This window comes from Felis catus, chromosome B4 (assembly GCF_018350175.1).
Source record: "Felis catus isolate Fca126 chromosome B4, F.catus_Fca126_mat1.0, whole genome shotgun sequence".
NCBI lineage: Eukaryota > Metazoa > Chordata > Mammalia > Carnivora > Felidae > Felis > Felis catus.
In genome coordinates, this window is record NC_058374.1 from 58603922 (window position 1) to 58624909 (window position 20988).

Consider the following 20988-nt stretch of genomic DNA (forward strand, 5'->3'; position numbering starts at 1 on the left):
CAACACCCAGTCTACATCAGCGCTCCCTACCCTATTCCCTCACTTCTACCCTTCAGAGAATCATCCTTTAACACAATGGCCTGTTTCATTCTTTTACTTAAGCACTCATCATATCTGGAATTATCGTGGTGGTTTATTTGTTTGCTTGTCTCTTCCTCTGCGGAAATATAAATTTTATGAGCCAGGGACCACTGAATTCTCAGATTTTATGAGCCAGGGAGAGTTTAGCATATAGTAGTTACTTAATCAAGATTTGCTGATAAGCTGCCCTAAAGAAAATAATAGAACTAATAACCCCCTCTAAGTGAGGTCTTTGCAAATCAATTTAAGTCTCTTGCTTTTGTTTCTATCTGCCTAATGCAATAGTACTTTATTTAATCTTGTTTTGTTTTTAAGAATATTAAAAGTCATATTAGGTTTTTTAATTGCTTTCCTCTAGTTCTCGAAGGAGGTGCTCATTGGACTACCTATTAATTGCAGGCCTGAATTTCCTAGTTTCTGTCTTTTCTCTTTAATCACAGTTATTAGGTATGTTGTAACATTAATTCTAGAGTCTAGGAGCATTAACCCTTTGGGACCATCTAATTTAGTATCCATATGTCCTCACTTGAAAGAAGCAAGTCCCCTTTTTGGCAGATTCTTCTTTGTCAAACGAAGATGATTTGCCTTGTCAGACGTCCAGTGAAAGCTAAGATACAGGAGTTTGTGAATGTACCAAAATATACGAGGACCAGCCATTCAGATGCTGAAGACCCAGAAGAGTTTCTTGGTTTTCACTGCAAAGGTGATTATTTCTTATATCAGGGGTCTGTAAATGCATGGAGAGGCTGCAGATGGAAATATAAATGATTACTTCACTTTATTCAGAATTCTTGTCACAAATAATTCTAACGGGTGCATAAAATAAGTCCATCCTAATGCATGTTCAATCCTCAACAACCCCCAAATTACTGTTTGTTTCAGGGCCTTAAAAAGCCCATATTCATCTGACATGTTAGTAACCATTCATTCATTCCTTCAGTCAGTCAACGAATATTTGTTGAGCACTTACTACATACCGGGAACTCTGGGATACTCGGTGCATGATGCACAAAACAAAAAACTTCTGCTGTCTTAGAACTCACATTCAAAACAGTGGTTCTCAGACTTTTTGATTTCAGGATCCTTTCGCACACTTAAAAATTATGGAGTTCTGGGGGCGCCTGGGTGGCGCAGTTGGTTAAGCGTCCGACTTCAGCCAGGTCACCATCTCGCGGTCTGGGAGTTCGAGCCCCACGTCAGGCTCTGGGTTGATGGCTCAGAGCCTGGAGCCTGTTTCCGATTCTGTGTCTCCCTCTCTCTCTGCCCTTCCCCCGTTCATGCTCTGTCTCTCTCTGTCCCAAAAATAAACAAAAAACGTTGAAAAAAAATTAAAAAAAAAATTATGGAGTTCCGTATTCACTCATTTCAAGTAACAGTAATAAACTCATTACATGTTTGCACAAATAACATTTTTATAAAAATAGCTACATATTTAAAAGTAGTGAGAAGAATAGCATTGTTTTAACATCTTTGCAAATCTCTTTAACGTCTGCTTTATACAAGAAGCTAGATTCTCATATCTGCTCCTGAATTCTGTTTATTTATTTAAAAAAAATTTTTTTAACATTTATTCATTTTTTGAGAGGCAAAGAGAGCACAAGCAGGGGAGGGGCAGAGAGAGGGGGAGACACAGAATTGGAAGCAGGGTCCAGGCTCTGAGCTGTCAGCACAGAGCCCAATGCGGGGCTCGAACCCGGGAACCGCGAGATCATGACCTGAGCCGAAGTCGGACGCTTAACTGACTGAGCCACCCAGGCGCCCCGAATTCTATCTGTTTAGATATGAAACAGCCTCTAGAAAATTCCACTGTACACTCATAAGAGAAATGAAGGTGAAAAAAGAAAATAAGACCTTGGTATTATTATATAAGTGTGTCTGACCTTGCAGCCCTCCTAAAAAGGTTTTGGAACTTCCAGGGGTGTCAGGACCACACTTTGAGAACTGCTCTTCAAAAGAACTTTTTGTTAATTTTTTTTTTTTTTTTTGGTGTTAAAACAGGGCCAAAGTTAATAAAAACCAGTGCAATAATTAGCTTTTCCAAAATTATTGTTTTTCTTCTCAGAACATTCTCAGAACAGGCTCTCTTGGGTCCCTATTAGACATTATCTATTGAAATAGTATTGGGGAGAAATTATCACTACGATAATATATAAAGGTGAAACAGATGTCCCAAATAATGTACTTCCTTGCAGTAATTGAAAACTCTTTTTTTTTCCGGTTTTTTGTCTTTCAGGATCTTGAAGTACTTTACAGACATTACTTAATTGAATTTCCCAGAATGCCAAGGAAATGTTTCCAAATACAATTTTTTGTGCGTTTTGCAGACAGTTGAACTGACAGGGTGGCAGGACTTGTCCTGGCTTGAAGAAAAGCTGTGAGCAAAAACAAAGAACTATCATGTATTTATTATGGCTAGAAACACACCACAAATCTTCCTTGACTTATATCCTAATAAACCCATCCTTAATTGAAAATATCGTAAGTCGAAAATGCATCAAACACACCTAACCTGCCAAACATCCCATCGTAGCCTTGCTCACCTTAAATGTGAGAACCCTTCCATTAACCTACACGTGGACAAAACCATCTAACACAAAGCCTATCCTATAATTAAGTGTTGAATGTGTCATGTAATCTATTGAATACTGTATATAGAAAGTGAACAACAGAACAGTTGTACAGGTACAGAATGGTTGTCAGTGCACGGGTTGTTTACCCTCGTGATTGTGTGGCTGATTGGGAACTGTGGCTGCCACTGCCCAGCACCAGCAGAGAGGGTCATACTGAGTATCACTAACTCGGAAAAAGATCCACATTCAAAACTCAAAGTATGGTTTCTACTGAATGCATATGGCTTTCTCACCATCATAAAGAAAAAACTGTAAGTTGAACCATGGTAAATTGGGAACCATCTGTATATATTTTCCAGATTGTTTGAACGTGTCAAGCTCGTCAGGAGTATGGATAATGTTACCATGAAAATTTCTATTCCCAATGTCTCAACAATACTTGATTTTTTTCTCTCTCTCTTCCTTCTTCCATCCTCTCCTCTTCCTTCCCTCTCTCCCCATCCTTTCCTTCCTTTTTTTTACAAAGAAACAAAAACAAAAACAAAAAACTATGAAACTTCTCAGACTAAATCTTAGCCCAGCTCCATAAATCACCTTGGCTGCCTAGAAGTCATCATTCAGTGACCTCAAACTTATCCACTGATGTTCAGGTCCGTCACAATAAAACCCTGTTGCTTCTTTGTTCAAAACCTCCAATAACTTCCCATCTCATTCAAAGGCAAAACCCTCAAAATGACCTATGAGTAGCCCCCCTAATTTCCTAATGGTATATCCTCCTCCTCCTCTTTTGTGTGTGTGTGCTCCAATAAAACATTACTTATAGACACATTTTTATTTCATGCAACTTTCACATACCAGGAAATGTTCTTTTGACTTTTTTCAACCATTTACACAAAAACCATTCTTAGCTCTTAGCCTGTATAAAAACAGGTGGTGGGCCAGGCTGCAGGCTGTAGTTTGGTGACCCTTATCCTAGAGGGCAGATTTCCAGTAAGTTCCACAAGGCAGATTTTCAACAAATCCTGCCAGTGCAGTACCACAGCAACTTCTTTGATTTTGAGTGAACCACAGCTGCCCTATCCCACAACTTCTAGATCCCAGCCCAGGGTGCGGGGTTTAGGGGCAAGTAAAGCATCTCTTCTTTGGGTGCTCTGTCTCAGCCCTAGGGGTAGCGGCTCCTTATTATCTGCTATTCCTATTGTCTTAAAAGTTCTCGATACTTTCTGCTAGCTATATTGATTTCTATTGCTGCATTGAGCATCTTCAGATAATAAACACTGATTATCTCAGTTTTCACAGTCAAGAGTCTACGTATAGCATAACTGGGTCCTTTTCTCAGTGTCTCAACACTGCAGTGAAGACATCAGCCAGGGCTATGAGCTCATCTGGAGCTGGGGTCCTCTTCCAAGCTCACTGAGTGTTGGCAGAATTCACTCGTTGTGGTTGTGGTAGTGAGGTCCTCAGCTAAGCCTGCCATGACCATCTTCACAACATGGCAGTTTGCTTTAAGACGTTAGAGCACATCTGCAATTTCTGCTTCTTGTGGCACTCCTAGCTTTAGGCACTCTTTGTAATTTCCCTTTTAATCCAAGTCAAGTGATTAAGGATCTTAATTACATCTGCTCCTCCTCTTTTGATGCCTCCTTTCTTGTTCCCTAGACGGACCAGCACACACTCACCTCAGGGCTTCTGCACTTCGTGTTCCTCCTACCTGGACGGCTCCTCTCCTCGGGTAACCATATGATTCACTCTTTCCTTTCCTTCAGGTCTTGGCTGAGATGCCTCTTTCTCAGTGAGGTCCCTGGCCACCTTATTTAAAATTGCAACGTTCACTCCAGAGCTCTCTCTTTCCTTTATCTGCATTGCTCCTCTCCACAGATCTTACCACCATCTGTCACACAATATGTTTTACTTATTTATTTGTTCACAGTCTATCTTCCCCCAACTAGAAACTAAGCAATACGTGAGCTAAGATTTGGGTCTTTTCTATTCACTATTGAATTCCCATCACCAGAACACACAGTAGACCCTCAAAAAAAATATTTTTTGAATAAAAAAAATGCAGAAATCCTAAAATGAACTTTGACATGTGTCAGATGATAAGAATGTGGCCAACCAAGAAAATATACTAAAATATAATTAATAGGTACTTCTAGAAAACCATCCTAAGATGAGCTATGACATCAACAAACAAGGACAAATGGATACTCCCCTCAGTTGTTTTTTCTGGTTTCAGAATGTTACACAGCTTGTATTTTTAAAAGTTAAAAGGGGCACCTGGGTGGCTCAGTTGGTTGAGCATCCAACTTCGGCTCAGGTCATGATCTCACAGTTCATGAGTTCAAGCCCCATGTCGAGCTCTGTGCTGACAGCTCGGAACCTGGAGCCTGCTTCGGATTCTGTGTGTGTGTGTGTCTCTCTCTCTGCCTCTCCCCCACTCATGTTCTCTCTCTCTCTTTCTCTCTGTCTTAAAAGTAAATAAAACATAAAAAAAAAGGTTAATGGTAGGATTATCTAAGGAGCTCTGTTAATAGAAAAGAATGCAAATTCTCTTGATTTTATAGGGGAGAAGGTACTAAACTACCTTCAAACATATTTTGTATATATCTCATTTTCCCCTTATGGTTTAGAATACCTACTATCCTGAAATCAGTTTGATGAAAATGAATAAAACAAAATGAACTCTCAATAACCAATCCAGTTTTGTAAATGAAAATTTGTTGTGATTAAATGTACTTATATCTAAGGGGCACCTGGGTGGCTCAGTCAGTTGAGCCTCTGACTTTTGATTCCAGCTCAGGTCATGATTTCAGAGTTGTGGGATCCAGCCCCACACCAGGGTTTGCCCTGGGCATGGAGCCTGCTTGGGATTCTCTCTCTCTCTCTCTCTCTCTCTCTCTCTCCTCTCTCTCTCTCTCTCTCTCCCTCTCTCTCTCTCTCTCTCTGCCCTTCTGCCCTGCTCTCTCTTTCCCAAATAATCAAAAAATATTTTTAACATTTATTCATTTTTGAGAGACAGAGAGAGACAGAGTGTGAGTGGGGGAGGGGCAGAGAGAGGGAGACACAGAATCTGAAACAGGCTCCAGGCTCTGAGCTGTCAGCACAGAGCCCGACGTGGGGCTCGAACTCATGGATGTGAGACCATGACCTGAGCCAAAGTCGAATGCCCAACCAACTGAGCCACCCGGGTGCCCCACTCCCAAATAATTTTTTCAAATGTACTTATATCTAAAATCAAAGAGCAAATTCTATGTAATTGTATATATTTATTGAGAGTTTGGAAAATCAAAGTTCAGAAAACAGAGGTAAGAATGAGAAAAATCTAAGGGTCTATGTATAGTTAAGACTGGGAATATGCACGTGTGTGGATGGTGAGGGGGAGTATGTTGTGTTAAGTGTGCTTTACCAACACCGAGTAATGCTTGATGGTGACAGGATCATTTAGGCTAGCAGCTCTCAACTAAGCAAGGTGTTGAGATGTATTTAGTGGTAAGAATGTCCACAAGTCATTGGTAGTTAATGCTAAAGTATTTCATACTTGAGTTGGCCTTAAATTCGTCATTCATGGTCAGTTCTGCTTCCCAAACTGAAGTGCATGTTCATACGCTTTCCTGAGCTGGAAACGCAGCTCATTCTCGTGGATGTGTATGATGCATGTGATTATCTCCAATCGTTTGTGTCTCAGATGGAAAAGACTGAGAACCCTTTGGTCTGGTTCTTTTTCTAAGGAAAATCAGAAATCCTGTAAAATAAGGCAAAAGAAGAAAGAAGAACTTTGATGCTGTTATCAGTAGACCGTTGGGCCATCTTTCTCAAGTATTTCTAGAGCAGAACACGTGAAGGCCATTCATCACAAGCTTGCTCTCAGATCGTGTGATGCAGGCGGCTGTAATGCACGGAATTAAACAGGGTGAAATGTGCATTTATAAAATCCCAACCTGTTCAGTGTTCTGCCCTGAGACATTAACCTATAAAACTCACCGTCCAAAAGTCGATTGCTTTTGGGTGTTTGCTCAAATCTGAGAATTCTCAAAGCATCTGAGTGGGGGGTGGGGGAGAAGCACTACTTTGTGAAAGAATTTGGGACTGGTTAGGTTTCAGTAACATCTCTACCCAAAATAGTAAACAATGTGTAGAATGGTTATTATTTTTCCTTATGTGCTGTGGAAGAAGCAAGCTGTTATGGAATTTTGCACCTTGCATGCGATCCCATTGCTATAAATTAAAGAAAGATGTGTAGTATTGCTGCAGTACTGACTTACCGTAAAGAGTTGTAATAAATAAATAATGAAGATGGACATAAATGCAAGACACTAACACAAATACTAAGTAGTAACACTGTTCAGTCGATGTAGTTTTACACTGACCATAATCCACACTCTGTCTCACCTAGGCTTTTGCACTGGGTTCCTAACTTGCCCCCACTGACTCTTCCAGTCCACTTCATCTACTATTTTCAGGTGAATCCTCTTGAAGTAGAACACTGACATGCCCCGCCTTGTTTAGAATTCATAAATGCCTCCGGAATAAATACCTACAGAATAACATTCAAATCTGAATCTACTTTTCCAACCTCATTTCCCATGAATATCCCTCTTTTGGTGTTTGACTTGAAGGCTAAACGACTTCCCTACTTGCCCAGCCGCTAACACTTTGCTGCCTGGCATTCTTACTCCCTGGTCTGAATCCTCCCTAATCCTCATGCATTAGCAAAGACTTGTTCTCTTCAGGGAAAGCGCCGGGTATAAGACCTAGTCCTTGGGTTTATGGGGAAGTGAATACCTTCAAAAGGTGCAACCCTTTAACTGCTCTTTTCATAAAGTTCTCTCCAATGTATTTTCAACATAGCTTTAAAAAGTATCATGACAGTGGAATACTTTAAAATCAGCTTAAAACTCCCGGGGCACCTGGGTGACTCAGTCTGTTAAGCATCCGACTGCAGCTCAGGTCATGATCTCACCATTCATGGGTTCGAGGCCCAATTCAGGCTCCATGCTGCCAGCTGGGAGCCTGGAGCCTGCTTTGGATTTTGTGTCTCCTTCTCTATCTGCCCCTCCCCTGCTCACACTCTGTCTCACTCTCTCTCTCTCAAAAATGAATAAACATTAAAAACAAATTAAAAGCAGCTTAAAAGTCCCATTTTAAGAGAGTATTTTCAGGGAGCAGTCCCTCCCTTCACTTCCAAGTAGGCATCCTCTGACCGACCTCAAGGTTCTGCTCAGATGATACTGTGTCTGTGAAGGCTTGTCTCTGATTCTCTCAGCAAGGGATAATTTACACCCTTCTTAAGTCTCATTGTACTTTACCTATGTCTCTTGTTCAATAAGCGGTCCAATATCTTTGAGTCCTCTATGTGTCCAGGCTGAAACTTCAAAACGAGACCGATGCATGTAACCCTTTAAACCTCCCAAGTTTTGTTGTGTTGGGAGGGGTCTCCTCAGCATGCAAGGAACAGGCACACCCGGGTCGCCCAGAATAGAACCATTGTCTCAACAGGAGATCCATGGAGAACAGTCCCACCTTCAAGACACAGTCGTGCTCGGGGCCCTCCAGGCTCAGAAGGAGTGCTAGCTATCTGCTTGGATAGCCATCCCCATTCCTTCTGCTCAAGTAGGACATCAGTGCTTGCTCCTTATTCTGATTTTATGCCGTCACAATGACGTAGTAAGCTTCTCTCTCTACTTCTTCAACTTCAGCCACGTTATCAACAAACTTATTCTCTCCACCTGTCTCACATTCAAACTTCTGGATGGTGAACCCAATCAAGCGGTCAGTGAGGCACTTGGCAATTTTGGACTCCTGTCTTGGGCAAAGCTTGTGCTCCAGACCGTTTCTGGATTTGAGTGTGGGTCTCAGATCTAATCTTTAAAACACCGGGATGTATAACGTATATGTAAAGTAACAATTTCAAGCTATTTTTCTTTGAAGGTGTGTATGAATATATCAGGCTATCACAGTTTCATATTGGACCTACCTTTATTATAGCTGTTTGTATAATATTTCAGGTCCCCTACTTATTCTAAGCCTCTTGAAAACATAATTCCATTCATCTTTGTATCCTCCACAGAGAGTAGCTTAGTACCTGGTACAGAACAGATACTCAATAACCATACATTAATATATACCAAGATTATATGCTGAATATAAATCCTGTGCCTCCCTACAAAATGCTGAAAAGTGCAATCTGGCTCTGGTTATTCTCTAAGGTGGTCATACAACTCCTGTTCTCAGCAGCGGGCACACCGAAATAGTTTCACTTTTTTTTTTTTTTTTTTTTAACCCATGGTCCCAGCCAGAAGGGTGTAAAGCCAAAGGTGGGGGGTCATTTGTCAGTTTGTTTTTTTCTCCACTGTGGAATATGTTATAAACAGTTTTAGAAGATTTCACTAGAGCCTGGGGCCCCTACGTACATAGGAAACGCTAAACTAATTACCAATTGATGTTTTAAATGTGGTAGAAAAGAATTTCAGGGGTGGAGCAAGAATGGGAAACAAAGATTATGCCTTAGATCCCATAACCGAACTGCTAGTCTGGTGATTTGGCAGCCATCCAGGGGGCGATACAGATGACATTCTGAACACAGAGTTTTACTAGTGAATTTTCTGGGTTTTGTTTTTTCCAAGTAATTTGTTGTTTCTCCTTTGTATTTTTTGGATTGTGTTTCTAGGTAACAGTCCTATGTTCACATAAAGCAAAACGTTTTTGGTTTTGTCTTTAATGCCACTCTCCTGGAAACTGTTTATCACCAGGTTCTTTCTCATATTCACTTTGCAAGGTTTCTTTATTTCTCTACCACAAGCGATCAATAACTGTACTTTGTCAGACATATTTTTGATACATGCATATTTCTTTTAGTAATGACTCTTTCTTGAAAAGAATATCAATAAAGATAAGTCCATAAAAAATGTAAAATGTTTACATAAAATCTCATTTTACTTTCAAATCACTTATCAAATATGAATGCTTTCACCCCAAAAGAGAATGATTTATTTGCTTTTCCTGCATGATCTCCTCAGTGCTTGAAAAGAGAAACAGAAAATCATTTTGTTAGACATTCAGTTTGAAATTTTTTCATTAGAGGCATTGCTGCTGGAACTGAACAAATGAGAGGAAAGAATGTTACACGCATCGTAAGCAAAATTTTATGGATCTATGAAACAGCACCGACCCTGTTTAGAGAATAATTCTAGTCTAAAGCATTAACAAGTTAAAGAAATGAATATTTTGCCTGTCTACTGGAAAAATAAAACAGGATGAATTCTTCACAACACTCTTTGTCAATTTATTATCCATCAGCTTTAACCTCTTGAGTTGACTTGTGAAATTATGTAGTTTCTATATTAAACGTTTTGTTACCCAGGAAATGCACGCTTTTGTGGCATTAGCTCTTTAATAGTATACATAATGTATGACCGCCACCAGCCTCAATTTATATTCAGCAAGTCTTTGTTGCAAAGCATCCATACCATTAACGGAGAGATAAACATAGGTAAACACATTCGCCCCAAACTTTACACACCGCTCTGCGTTTTCCATAATAAAAACGTTAATAGTCCACGTGACATTCTATTTTACCACTGAATGCTCTTGTTGTCTATTATTTGCAAATTAAGCCATGTCATTCATGTGCATAAGCTAATATCATCAACATACAGAGAGCCCTTCAAGAATCTCAATATAATAAGCCATCTGTGTCTTGCTCCTGTAGGAATCTGTGGGAGCCAACAATATGTTTAGAGTCAGAGGTACTCTGGTAGTTGACAATTTCTGCTAGAAAATGCTTTTCTGTGTTTTCTTGGAAACAAGGACCCTTAAAGTCATGTTCAACAGCATAATTTGCTTTCATTTTAGGAGATGATTTTCCTTGCTCAAAGAATAGTTTCTTCTTTCCAGGTCTCAACCCAGGGATTTTCAAGGTAGAACACAAATTCTTTTATATGACAGCGTACAGCCCAAAGCACAGCTGGCAATGGAGCTGGACCCTCGAACTTCTCACTCACATGTTTAGGTTAGAATGATGTGATGAAAGGCCTGTTAACTTTCATTTATTTATTTATTTGTTTGTTTGTTTGTTTAGTGTTTATTTACTTTTGAGAGAGAGAGAGACAGAGTGCAAACTGGGGAGGGGCAGAGAGAGGGAGACGCAGAATCTGAAGCAGGCTCCAGGCTCTGCGCTGTCAGCGCAGAGCCCGATGTTGGTCTTAAACCCACCAACTGTGAGATCCAGACCTGAGCCGAAGTCAGACGCTTAAGCGACTCAGCCACCCAGGTGCCCTGGTAACTTTACTTTTAATTTCTAGTTTGTTTTGTGATGGGAAAATTTCCCTTTAAGTATTTAGAGCAGTTTTTAGAAATCAGGCCCCCTAGTAACTCAGTAATCCATAGACTCCCTCCTTCTGGTTTTGTTGTTCCCAGGGGACTCCACTGCTATTTTTCTTTTCCTCTTCTCCTTCTCTGCTTCACTTTAATATTGGATCAGAAAGAACAACGCTGGGGTGCCTGGGTGCCTCAGTCAAGTAAGCATTCTACTCCTGGTATCAGGTCATGATCTCACAGTTTGTGAGTTGGAAACCAGAGACAAGCTCTGTGCTGGCAGCACAGGGAGCCTGCTTGGGATTCTGCCTCTCTCTCTCTCTCTCTCTGCCCCTCCCCCTCTTGCTCTCTCTCTCTCTATCTCTCAAAATAAATTAAAATAAACTTAAAAAAAAAAAGAAAGAATAATGCCTACACCAGTGATAAAAAGGGAGGTTATATTAAAATAATTTACAGAAATTTAAAATAAAATAACTTACAGAAATGTATGTTTGGACTCTACTGATACACAATAGAATGGAAATAAGCATACTATAGGTATGTCTAGCCATGAAGAAAAACTAAATTACAGCTACACACTAGTAAGAAACTGACTGAGAATAAAAAGTTTGACTCTGTTCAACAGTTTGTTTCTTGAGTGGTACCATTTGGCCGGGAGATAGAACGATTTGTCTTAACACCCTCACAGCCTTACTACACAGCATTGGCAAACTGGGAAAACCAAACTGTGTAGTCCCCAGCCTTCTTAAATCACATCAATACTGGATCTGGTACCTTTACTCCCACTCTGTTTATCCCTACAGGAGCTCCTATAGGAGCACTTTGCAGTTTTTGTCTCTTTTACTAGAGTATGAAGTTCTTTAGGACAAGAGTCATATCTTTTCCATTCATTCATCCAGCAAATATTAATCAAATATCTACTCTCTACTAGTCATTTTGGGCACTGGGAAGACAGCAGTGTGAAACCCAAACAAAACCAAACCAACCAAATGAAAAAAAACCAACAAACAAAACAAAACTCCCTGCTTCATGTAGCTTATAGTCTAACAGGTTCTGTGTCACGTTGCCTTTCTCGGACCTACTTGCCAATGTGTTGTCCGTGCTTTAATGTCTCTTCCTCTCTCAATGTCGTTACTCCCTGTCCCTGTCCCCAACTCTGTCTTGCTTAGTATCTGGTGTTCAAAAGATAGTTGTTGAATTGAATAATTTTTTCTCTCTGTTCCGTGGAGACATGGCCTGTGGCATTCCTAAAGTTAGAAAAACATCAGCACGTTGGCGTGGGGCCCATCTGCAGGTAATGTGGGACCTACAGAGAGAAAGTTTTGTGGTGGTGACTCAGGCATGCAGAACAGGAGTGGCACAGGGTTACTGTGGCATGGCCTGTGCCCATGCAAGATTCACTCAGGATATTGGCTGAGGAGATATGGGAGTGGTTAAGGACATTGAAAAGTGATTTAAGAGGCACCAGGAAACTCTCTTTCATCACCTAAGAGTATAAGCCTTAAAAAGCTGGGCAGAAGGCAATAAGCTGGTTGTTAACTGGTAGGTCACCCTGACATGCAAATTTTCTTCTTGAATTGATGAAAACTGTTCTGTCCTGCTAGGGTTACATATTCTGACTGGGAATGAAGAAAAAGGGAGAATGGAAATGGAGGTGGACAATGGATAATGAGACTCCCCCAAAAAATAAGCTGCAGAGGTCTATTCTAAAGATAAATCAAAAGGTGGATAGAGGTAAGGAAACTCTACAGTGGGGCAGCAGTCTATGATTAAGGGAAGAGATGGCCTCCAGGCCCTTGGGGGAACCCTGCAAAGGGCTTTGGGCCTGTGGACTCTGAGAGTTACCAGCTCTAGTATCCAGGTTTGAACTGCTTTCTGTATTGTTCTCTCTGGTTAACCTTAGCGTTCAGTAAAACCTTGTTCAATGTTTAAAAACAAGATAGATATTTAGCATAGTTGTACAAGCAAAAAATAGATTGTAGGACATTGCTAGTATAGAGGATAGTATGGCCCGTTAAGAATGTCACATAGCTAGTAAGAAAGGTGACATAGAAGTATTATTTCTTATAATGTATTCCCAATATATCATTAAATGAAAACAGTGGACTGTAGAATTGTATGATACTGTTTCTGTTACAGGAAACGTATGTTTGCGTATGTGTGAAGGCTGTTCAGTGAACTATTAGTGGTGAAAAATAGTAGGTGGTGAAATAAAAGTTTTAAATTATTTTTCAATTTTAGCAATACATTTCTTACTTATAAATTAATAAAACCATGCATGACTTATAAAAATAGAAAAGAATGCAAAGGAAATTAGGAATAAGAATTCCTCTTGTAAAGGCTTTGCAATCTTTATAGCTGCCAATTTGGGGGTTTCTTTACTTACATGCATTTTTTTCCCAGAGTGATTAGGAAATGAAATCCTTAAAACAAAACATGCCTTACTTATTTAAGCTACAGATATTTACTAAGCACCTACTGTGTGCAGGTATGACTGAGTTAGATGCTCGGTGTGCCAGTGAGCAGGTCGGATGTGGTTCCTAATCTCCCAGAATTCGAAACCTAAGAGCAGACCCATGCTAACAGCTTGCCAGCATCTGTTCCATAGTGGAGTACTCCGAGGCCTGGCTTTGCAATCTGGCAGAAGTGGGCTCAACTGTCTTGTCTATAAAGCCGCTGAGTAAAGAGCTCAGTCACTGTGGTCCAGTCCTCATGTCATCCACTGGTGCACAATCATCACCCCACCTTCTAGAATCATGTTCTTTGGCTTTCCTTGCAGACTCCAGCGGACACAACCCCCTTTATTAGAGTTATTTCCCCACTAAGGATAACTGTGCAGTAAGGTACTTTCTCCTTATCACCTTCCTTAAATGAACATTTATTTACTCAATGGAGTGGTTTTTAATGGTGCAAGTTAGACAGTATGACTAGTGAATGGAGAGCATTTTAAAGTGTATGTATGTGCAAGAGCTATGGTAGGGAGACTGGGGGAGCATCCCAGCAGCCCTCAGATCATGCTCCCATCAAAAGGCTAGTCCTGCTCCTAACGTAGTAATTTCCTGTACTGCTTGCAGATTGAAGACCTTAATGAAAACAGTAGCCCATGATATATGTTTGACTAATTACTGATATCTACTCACTGCATTTCCCAGAGGCCATCAGAGAGAAGGGGGCATGTATCTATTCATTTCATACACATTTATTGTGCATTACTTTATGCCAGGCATTGGATTGAATGGAAAAGATAGAACAATGAATAAGACTGGCAATACTCCCATTTCCATAAAGTATACAACCCAGCTGTGAAACAAAAGACCCCATCCACATAATGGTTTCTATCTTATAAATCCCGTATGCAAGTACTAGGAGGGCAGCAAAGCATAGACTCTTTGCATTGAATGCAAGGCATAACTGGCGTTTTTTAAAACTTTTTTTTTAAAGTTTATTTATTTTGAGAGAGAGAGAGAAAGAGAGAGAAAGGGACCGTGAATGGGGGAGGGGCAGAGAGAGAGAGAGGGTCAGAGGATCCGAAGCGGGCTTGGCAGAGAACCCGATGTGGGGCTCGAAAAACAGTGGGCCAAAGTTGTACACTTAACTGACTGAGCCACCCAGGCGTCCCAAGGCAGAACTGGGTTTAATCTCAGGTCCAATGATTTTTTTTTTTTTCAGATTCCACGTTTTAGAAATTTACATATAATATGTCTTAAATAATAATATCTTATTATTGTCTTCCAGCCACATGATTGGGTTCAGTTAAAACCTAATGTTATTCCTGGACTTACAGGCCAGTTGTTGATGGCCTTTCAATCCCTGTGTCATCTGTCCAAGGGACATTTGGGTGGTGGCCACATCTCTGGAGTGACCCAAGTACACTGTGTTCAGGGTCAGAGTCATGCCAGTGTTGGAAAAAGAAAAAATCTTACTCTAGGAATTCTTGATTATGTAACCATTAAATCATGGTCATCCTTTTAGACAATTGACATAATTATTAGGCTGGAAGAATCTAGAATTGCCACGCTTCATCCAACTGAATTTAGCCAGAAATGAGTAAGCTCAAATGACTCACTAATGGTGAGAATGGCCAACCAGCCAATTGGAGATAAAAGAAATTTGAAGACAGCATCACCAGTAACGCTTTAAGCTGTGCTAATAAAGTGTGCATGACTAACTCACAATGTGTGTTTTAAAAAAAATCTAACTTTACTTGGCTTTAATAGAAACTTTTTTTTCGAAGAAAAATGCTTAGATTCATTGCCAGGGGAAATACTAGTGATTATTTTTACAGCAAACATTTTTTGAGCACTAACAATATGCCACGCACCATATTGGGAGCCATACACATATTTCCTCTCATAATCCTCATGACAAGTCAGAGAGGCAGGCACTGGTACTGTATCCGTTCTTTAGATGTTGAAAATGACTGAATTTGATTCCGGAGCTTGTGTTTTTAGCCCTTGGACATAATAATGTTTTATTCAACGAATAGTTTGAACACCTGTATTATGCTGGGCGGTGGGAATAATGGGGAACAAACAGAAATGGACTCTACCCTTACACAATTTACAGTGCAAAGACAGTCAATTATGAAGTGATTTCAATAAAGCCTGATGACTATTATAATGGGAGAAAAATAAGGTACCAAGGGAACAGAGTTCAAGTGTAATTTTACACCAGCTGAGCTCTCCTGGTAGTTCTGAGACTTACTGCATTCCATAGCAAAATGTGGGTTGTTGATTACAAGTCATTTAGTTCACAAACCTATAATCCTTTATCATCTCAGTAGGCCTTTTTCCTTCTCTTCCTCTTTCTCTCTCTGTTCTTCTCTTTTTTCCCTTTCCTTTTAACACCTAGATTGAGAATATGTTTGGTTTCTTTCCTATTGCCTATTAATTTTCTGGAATTCAATTACTGCCTTTTTGTTCATAACTGGAAGAAAGATTTTTCAGAGATTACTTTTTTCTGTTATACAAAGGAAGGAAAAATATTTGGTAAGGTTTGAGTCTGAGCTCTGAGACCCTTTTAAGAAAACATCTAAGTCAACTCTTTTTTGAGAAGGCAGTTTCACTGTCCGAAAACACCTCTTCATTAAAAAACTTACTGAATTTTTAAACATCAATCAATTCCTATTAAACAGTACTGAGTTAACTAAAACGAATTAGAAATATGTACATGTCCCTTGAGACCATTTGAATGTTGAAAAGAGAAATTCTTTTAAAAAATCATTTTGTTTTTGCCAAGCAGATAATATTTGAAAAATAATTTGAAATATTTTGTGAAACCTCATATCCCAAAAGATTCATCCATCTCTCCCAAATTGTTAGAACACATGTTTTATTTCCACACCTAACTTATCTAATTTGGGCCCTCTCCTAGAATTAAAAAAACAAAACAAAGAAACAAACAAAACAACAACAACAACAAACACCTTTAAAGCAAGAGGGGAAAAAAGCTACCAAACTACAAATCCAAACCAACCATGACTCCCGGACTTGAGTGTTAGTGTGCAGTTTCTGCCTTTGCTTGAATGATCTCTTCTAAAATAATAATCGCTACAATCTACGGAGCTCCTGTTTTGTTTTAGGAGCTGTGTAGGCTTTCGCTATTATGTTAATTAGATTCTTTGGAGGTGCCAAGAACAGAGAAACGATCACTTGGCTCAATTAATGTGGGTTTATTAAAAAGGATATGATAGGGAGAAGTAGAAAAGATAGGTAAGGGTCTCCTTGGCAGACTTGTGGAAAACTAGATTTTTGTCACGGCCACTCAGCAGTAACTGAGTACTAGCTCTCTCGTCTAATGGTACAAGCTACCCTTTGGTGACCTCACAGGAACTCTTGGCTTCTTGCCAGGCACATGATTCAGCTCTTCTGTCTCTGTTTCTGTCTACCTGCTTATTTTCCATCTATTGCCACTGACTACACTCCACTCACTTTCTCTCTCCCTCATGGCTTTGCTTACTCATGGCTTCTGTTTCCTGTCTTCCTTCTTTCCACTTCTGCATTTACCCAGTGCTGACACTCCCGGGATGTTTCAGACTCAAACTCTGTAAGAGAGAAGAAAGGGCACTCCTTTTGTGCCACACTTCATCATAGGCCGTTAGTCTTTAGGTCATGCCAATCCCTGTTGAATTAGCAGGGTACCTGGCAAAAACACATGGTTCATGCACCTTAGGGAACCTCTCACGAGGAATTACTCTGATGCTTTTCTGAAGAGAGAGGAATGCAACTGGCTATGTGCCTTAAAAGGTCTGCACACATGTTATTATTTAACTCTGAAACTAAACAAATGCACACTTTTTATATAAAGTGAACTCTATCATCACCATTATCATCATCACCGTCATCATATCTACCTTGAACAATAATATCTAAAGCTTGACAAATAGCACCTTGCATAAGTGTGTTGCTCTGCTTGTCCAATATTCTTGTTAGGAGAGAACGTTTTGGGACACTGAGGATTGTTAATTTTAGAAAAAGTCAAATAAGAAGGCATAACAGCATAACCGAATAGTTTCCAAACTGGGGATGTTACAGGGCAGCGGAGGGTGAGAGGCAGGGAGAGAAGGGAAGCGGCAAAACCAGCTGCTCAACCAGAGCATCCAGTTTATCTGTTTGATATTTTTCACATGCATAGAAACTGTTGCCTCAAGAACAGATTCCATAGCTTAACAAAATGTTTGAAAGCTAGTTTTAGAGATGTTCAAATACCAGTTCCGCCTCTTTATCGCCATGTCAAAATGTGCCAGTTACCTTCTTTTGCTTTTCTTTCTTTGTTTTGAAAATGGGTATGGGGCACCTGGGTGGCTCAATGGGTTAAGCATCAACTTCTGCTCAGGTCAGGGTCTTGCGGTTGGTGAGTTTGAATCCTGCATTGGGCTCTGTGCTGACAGCTTGCTCGGAGCCTGGAGCCTGCTTCCAATTCTGTCTCCCTCTCTCTGCCCCTCACTCAATCACGCTTTGTCTTTCTCTCTCAAAAATGAATAAACATTTAAAAAAAAAAAGGGGATTATGGTAGCTCCTTCATAGGTTTGATGTATGAATCCACTGAAATATACACAATGCATCAGGATCATTGTAACTAGATAAACATTAGTTCCTGTCTGCATCAAACACTGAACAGTAAAACTCTACTGGTAGCGACTTAATCTTTCATTACTGGTTTACAGAAGGATTTTTCAGCAGCTTCAAAAATAATATGTTGACTGAGAGTTACATAAAGTGTCTGTTATACAAATATTTAAACTATATTAAAGATACCAAACTATACTATTATGAAGATCAAGTGCTCCAGAAACTTTGCATTGTACAATCAAGGAATTAGAAAGAACATAAAGAAAAAACATTATCCCATTAGATTATTCACACGTATTATTTAATATGTAATCAGTTATAATTTAAACCATAATTTCTTGAAAATATTGGGTTTTTCAAATATAAAGTATTATCATTTTTATAATTATGACTCATTCTATGTACTTTTGGCTTCTATGTACTTTTTCATGACAGCGTTTTAAAACATTAATTTTACCCTATTGATAATGTTTCCTTTTCAAAATATTTCTAACAGTGAAATTAATTATACAAATTACAACTATACAAATTGTTATACAAATTGTATACAAAATACAACTCCAGGAGATCCTGGCTGTCTCAGTCAGAGAAGCGTGTGACTCTTGATCTTGGGGTAATGAGTTTGAGCCCCCCATTGGGTGTATTACTTAAAAATAAACAAAATCTAAAAAAATGCGACTCCAGGTATCAAGAACACAAATGTGACTAAAGACCTATTGCCTTACACATACAAATGTTGATTTTTTTTTGACTTATCAGTATACAAGTTGGATAATTGAAGTCTCGATATTTGGTGACATTCCCAATTTTATACAATTTTAGGATTGTACATGTTCGAGGCACTTATCTGATAAATGAGGGAAATAAATGCAGAGAAGGCATGTGGAGTTATACCACAGTTAATCCTGGGGCCACAAACAAACAGATCTGTTGGTTCTCAACCTCTGCTTCACATTGAGGCCAACGGAAAAACCACCTGCAGCCATTTGCTTAGTTATCATCTGAACAGGAAGTGGAACTAGAGTCTATTCTTTTAAAGTATGTAATAATTGTCAAAACTAGAAAACTTACAAAATAAAAGTAGAAAAAAAAGAGTAAAAATGTAATGCTATATACCAAGCTTAAAAACACAACAAAAACCAAAAAATTTTATTGTATTTGCACATTATTCTACATGAAGTTAAAAATCCAATATTCTGATAGAGAAGTCAATGAGAAAATCCAAGGATTAGAGTCCTCTTTAAATGATAGTAGCAGAAGTCCTCAATTATTCATTTGTCTGAAAGAAAGTCTTACCTTTATTGTATTAACCAGTGGGAAAATGTGTTTAAATATCTACAAGTTAATATTTATTTTTCTATGAGTAACAGCGACCGAGATCTAATATGTTTAAGTAAGCGTCAATATAGAATCTGATTTAAACTAACAGATTCTAAAGTGGAATTCAAATAAGTTGATTTGTTTTTTTTCTTCTATATCGAGATATTAGCATCTATGATGGTTCGTGCTAATGTATATAACCCAGGTAAGTGTGTAAAGTATATAGCAAATGAATACTGAGTATCTATGGCTGCCAACTTAGTCATTGACCATCTCTCTGGAGAAGAAAGATATCATTGTATGAGGCTTCTCTCTCTTCTTTACAATATCCCCACAATGCTGTCTGAATTATCTGTTGGTATATAGATAATATATTTGCTTAGGGCAACAAATTACCCCAAAACAAGTGGCTCAAAACAACAAGTCTCTTACAGTTTTTGTGATTCTGGGATTTGGGTGGCTTGCTAGGTAGGGTTTTTTTTTTTTTAATGTTTATTTATTTATTTTGAGAGAGAGACAGAGAACATGAGCAGGGGAGGGCCAGGGGGAGAGGGGGAGAGAGACAGAAAGAGAGAGAGAGAGAGAGAGAGAGAGAGAGAGAATCCCAAGCAGGCTCCACACTCAGCTCAGAGCCTGACATGGGACTTGATCCCATGACCCTGGGATCATGACCTGAGCTGAAATCAGGAGTCCGACATACAACTGACTGAGCCACCCAGGCGCCCCTTGGTAAGTGGTTTTAAATCAGGTCTCTCATGAGGTTGTGGTCATCTAAAGACTATTTTGGGGCTGCAGGAACTGCTTTGAAGGTGGCTCGTTCACATGCTGACAGGTTGGCACTGGCTGTTGGCAAGTGGCCTTAGTTCTTCTCCATGTAGGCCTCTTCCTGAGACTACTTAAGTGATCTTACAACATGACGGCTGCCTTCCTTCTTGGCAAGGAATCAAAAAGACCAAGATAGAAGTCTCAATACTTTCTGTAGCTATTGAAGCCACACACCATCATGCACACTATACCTTATCAATCATATTTCTATTCGGTCTATGAGGATACTACACAAGGGTGTGACTCCTAGAGTTTAGGATCATTGGGGGTCATCTTGTAGGCTGGCTACCAAAAGGATAATGTATTAGCCAGGGCTTTTTTGGTCCTCAAGTGACAAACACAACTCAAATTTACCTAGGCAAAGGGGAATTTATAGGTTCCTATAACTGAATAGTCGTTAAGGGTGGGATGTATCTGTGCCTTTGATATTAATGAAACGAGAGAAGCCCCCAGAGAACTCCAGGCATCTGCTCCTCTTTGCATGTCAGTGGTATGCTTTCAAACCTATCACATGGTGAGGCACACCCCATTTACCTTTGTATTCTTCCCAGAAGAACAGACTCGTTTCCCTTCATTCTAATCAGAAAAGTCCTAGGGAAAGTTCTCATCGGCATCATGTGGTCATTTTTATGGCCATTGCTTTGGGTACTACAGTTGGCCGTTCATACCACAACCAGAGGGTTGGAGTGCAAAGCAGACAAGTGTCCCAAAATAAATGGTGCTGTTCTCAGAAGAGAAGAATTGGAGAACAATGAAACGATAGTGGTCTACAAAAATTAAATATCTTAAATTACCTAAAAGACAACCAC

General features: G+C 39.6%; 1 long non-coding RNA gene across 1 annotated transcript; it reads left to right on the forward strand.

Moving 5' to 3' along the window:
* The first annotated feature begins 674 nt into the window (after positions 1 to 674).
* On the forward strand, positions 675 to 2555 carry LOC111561336. The gene is made up of 2 exons (XR_002743819.2): positions 675 to 784; positions 2315 to 2555. It is a non-coding gene; the product is annotated as an uncharacterized LOC111561336 (long non-coding RNA).
* Positions 2556 to 20988: the final 18433 nt, after the last annotated feature.